The following is a 4,475-nucleotide window of genomic DNA, read 5'->3' as shown; positions in this document are numbered from 1 at the left end:
GCTCACTGCCATGGGCAGCTAACAATGAGCCCACCTTCTTATTCATCTAAGATGATGTAGAGGGAGCAGAGCCTGAAGGCTCCTCCTCACTAATCAATTCAATCCATCTATCATGATCCTCAATCTCCATCCTTTGTAGATAAGCAACCTGGTCTTCCTTCTGGACATCCAGCCTCACATATACCTCATCATCATCATCATCATCCTCCACCAACTCTAGCCTTCTTGTTAAGTCCAAGATGCTATCTGAGAGTGATCTAATGACCAATGATTTTTCCACAAGCTTTGCCTCAACAGTGGACAACCGCTTGTTCTCCTTTTCCTTATCCTTCATTTGCATCGCTCCCACTTTACAATGAGGCCTTGTTGCACCAATGGTAGGTACACCAATAGGTACATCTTCCCTTCCATCGTAAATGTAGAGCTTCTTCAAATGTGGTACAATCATAGCATCAAACTGCTTCATAAACTCCATCCCCAATACAGCCTCATAGTCATCAATCCACACTATAGTGAAGTTCACCTTCCCGGTCCATTCACCAAGTGTAGTGTCCACCTTCTCAGCTATACCAAGGATGTTCATAGGAGGAGAATTCACTGTCTTCATTTGCGCCTTTTCCGGTACAAATTTCAGCCCAATTCTTCTTGCAGTATCTTCTCCCATGAAGTTGTGAGAAGCCCCACTATCTACCATAGTGAGCACATTAGTATCTCCAACCTTCATTCAAACATACTCTAACTTGTTTATTTCTGGATCGTCCTTAGAGACTGCTTTTGTAGTAGCAGAAGCACCAAGTATTTGCATCATCCCCACAGAAGCATCATTATCCTCATCATCAGATTGTGCAACCGTAGCCACCTTTAGTTTAGAGGGACAATTCTTCACTGTGTGTGGTCCTTCACATAACCAACACTTCAAAGGTTTCTTCATCTTTGCACCATCATCTGATTTTGGAGTATCATCTTTCTTCTTCTCTTTTGGCTTTTCGAACTTCTTCTTCTTGTCATCAGAAGTCTCCTCAAAGTGATCCACCATCCTATCAACTACAACAAAAGCTTCTTCAAGTGTGTTGATCTTTTGCCTCCTTACCTCATTGCGTGCCCAAGGTTTCAGTCCCATGATGAAGTTGAAAACCTTGTCCTTTTCTGCCATGTCATGAAGTTCTAGAGCTGCACTTGAATACTCTTGCTGGTATGCTTGTAGGATTCCTGTTTGCTTTATGTACTTGAGTTTGGTCCTTGCTTCCCATGTGTCATCTTGAGGACTGAAGTGGGTCTGCAAGGCCTTCTTCAAGTCTTTCCACGAAGTGATGTCATCAGCACTGCCATTGGCAATCTGGTCTACTCTCCTTCGCCACCACATCTTAGCATCCTTTGTCAAGAACTGAGTAGCTACCTTGACTTTTGTCTCACCATCAACCAGGTTCAACCGCTCCAAGTACTGTTCCACGTCCCACAAGAAGTTGCCAAGAATTGTTGCCTTCCTCTTTCCATCATAAGATTCCGGTTCCTTGACCTTCACATGAGGCACTCCTCCACCTGAGTTATGCCCCACGGCCTTCTTCACAATTGTAAGCTCATTATTTGTATCTTCAAGAGTTTTCTTCAAGTTCTCAATTTCTACAAGACTTTCTACAAGACCTTGATCCCTTGATTCCTCGACTTCTCTGACCCTTTGTTCGAGTTGTGCACACCTATATTCAGTGTACTCATTTTGTGTCTTGAGCTCATCATTCTGCATTTGAAGTCTATCGAGTTTCTCTTCAAAAGAAATCTCCATATTTTCAAACTTTACCAACACCCTTTCAATGAACTCCATAGGAGTTTCTTTGCCACCATGACTAGACCCGGCTTCCATCTCAACCAGCTTCTTCTTCCTTTGTGATCTAGTCTCGACCATACAAGAACTCCACCGAGTATCCTGCAACCTGAACCAACCCTTGTTCCACTTCGTGTGAAACGATTTCCTTCACCTGCAAGTACCCTTATCTCTGTCTCGAGCAACCTTTGCTCTGATACCAACTGTCACGCCCCTACACCTGCGGTGATCTTCCAACCGCTTGTAGCGAGGTGCGGCACCACCGAACGCTTTCTTTTTAACAATACTAACGTTTATGGACTACGCCTACTCCAACATAAACTTACTTTAATTTATGTTCTCTTGCAACCAAGGAAAGAGTTATCCTTTATAATTTAAAGAAGATCATTCTCAATCATTAACCATGTACAATAAACCGAGAACATCAACAACAAACACGTACAAAGGGAGGGGCAACTCCTAGAAAGTCTGCCCAACAATATATTATAATAGCTTTACTTCAATTGTACAAATGCAAGTGATGCTTGACAAACTTCAAGCCAACACTTAGAATATTTTTACATCAAGGCATAAAACAGCCTTCTTACAAATTATGTGCACCTTTGCACAAAGTGAAACACTCACCCGAGCCTCCTAATTCACCTTGCCAAATCCTGCACACAATTGCCTGCATAACCGAACCTTCACATCTCAACCCGGATCAAAACTCCATTTCTGCACAAGGGAAGAACTACACATGAACCATGTGTATTCCCTTTACCCCTGCGCAGGTGGTTTTACCCCTATGCGTAGATAAGAATGCGAAGTTGCTTGATGATGAAATGAGGTGCAGCCACCTCATATATATACGCATCCCATAATAGCACATAACCTTGGCCGACATGTTAAATATTATCATGAAGCCCTCACGTCATATCTTATGTGTGTCGGCTTGGGTGTATGTCTTATGCTTACGTCCAAGGCATATAAATCCTTCGTATGTCCCTTGTAACATATGCGTACAGCGTGAATGACACTTAGCCATTTTTTGTGCATTCCTTTCGTCGCAAACTTCGTCGCAACTAACCGCAGCTCCATCGCACTCTGCCCGCCCGCGCGCCCACGCGCCCGTCCGCGCGCCCGACTCGCCTTCGTGCACGATGCGCCCGGTGCTCCGCAGCTCGGAGACCTTACACTAAGAGCCCAAGCAGCCACTGGAACCCTCGTTGCTGCCCAAACATCTATGAGTCTGAATCTGGCTAGAACGGACTATGAAACTGGCTACTATGGACTTCAGTGGAATATGTGATTTACTAAAAACAAAAAATCACATATTTCACATATATTTACTTAGCATTCTGAACACTGCCAGATAGTCATTACTTTCTCAAAAAAGAAAATCAATAACGGTAATTCTTAAATACAACATCAAGCCAGAAAAATACATAATAATGATGGGATATAACAATGGCCAAAAATAATTATTTTCCCAGCAAAAGCATGGTAATTGTTAAATTAAACGTTACCGATACTTATTGCTTCTTTAAAAATAGTACTATTGTTAAATTAAACGTTACCGACACTTATTGCTTCTTTAAAATCGGTACTAGTATTGCTTCTTTAAAATCGGTACTAGCCGAAAATAAAAGTAATTTTTAAATGGAGCATGACTGTGATTTTATGTTCACCCAATATAGAACAATATTGATTACATATAATTATCGTAATTTTTAACATCAATTTATAATAATTGTTTTTCATCCATGTAGAATAACACCGATTTATAATAATGGTTTTTCATCAATGTAGAATAATTGTTGTTGTTTATTAAAGGTAAAATGGGTAATTTAAATGTTTTATGTTTTTAATTTTTTAAATATATTTTTATGATTTTTATTTAAATTTATTTTAATAAACAGATTTCTTATTACCAAATTTATACAAGTTATATCATAGTGATAATTGTGTTAAAAAAACTATGGTAAGTATAGCAAAAGAACAAGTTTTTATATGTCTTATTTTTTTACCTGAAATCTTATTTTCTGGAATGTTTTTTAAACATCACACTTATTTTTTTTATCTATTTAAAGAGTTTACCTTAAAATCTAAAGTTTATTTTTTATCATGTTATGGCTACTTTGTAGATATATGAATTATCATTCTATAGGTTTTTTTTAAACATTGTAGTTTTATGGTTTTTAATCTAATGTGTTTTTGGTATTTATTTTAAAATTTTAAAATTTATTTTGTATTATGTTACTATAATCAGGTGTATGTATTTATTAACATATATCAACCATATTTATTAATGTGGTTGTGCTAATATTTACAATGTAATTTTTAAATTAGTAATTTTGTAATTTTTAAATGAATTTCAAACATTTCTCTCCATACATTTTAAACATAAAATAAAATATTGAAAAGACAATATTACAAAATAACATTATAAAACATTATAAAAGTAATAATAAAATAAAATAGAAATTAAAAAATTATTATTAAAAATAACAATAAAATACAAGTGTAATATGATGTGTTGCTACTTAGTAGTTGCCTCTTATACAAAAAGTAATTGATAATTTTAAATAATAATAATAATTTTGTTTAGATATCTTCGGCAAAATCACATAACCAATCTTTTGTCGACGCGTTTCGAACCAACCAGTGTGGTTCATCG

This window comes from Pinus tabuliformis, chromosome 7 (genome assembly GCF_031772625.1).
Source record: "Pinus tabuliformis cultivar Carrire ecotype Pingquan chromosome 7, CPIR1, whole genome shotgun sequence".
Taxonomy (NCBI): domain Eukaryota; kingdom Viridiplantae; phylum Streptophyta; class Pinopsida; order Pinales; family Pinaceae; genus Pinus; species Pinus tabuliformis.
This window is presented reverse-complemented; position numbering follows the sequence as displayed.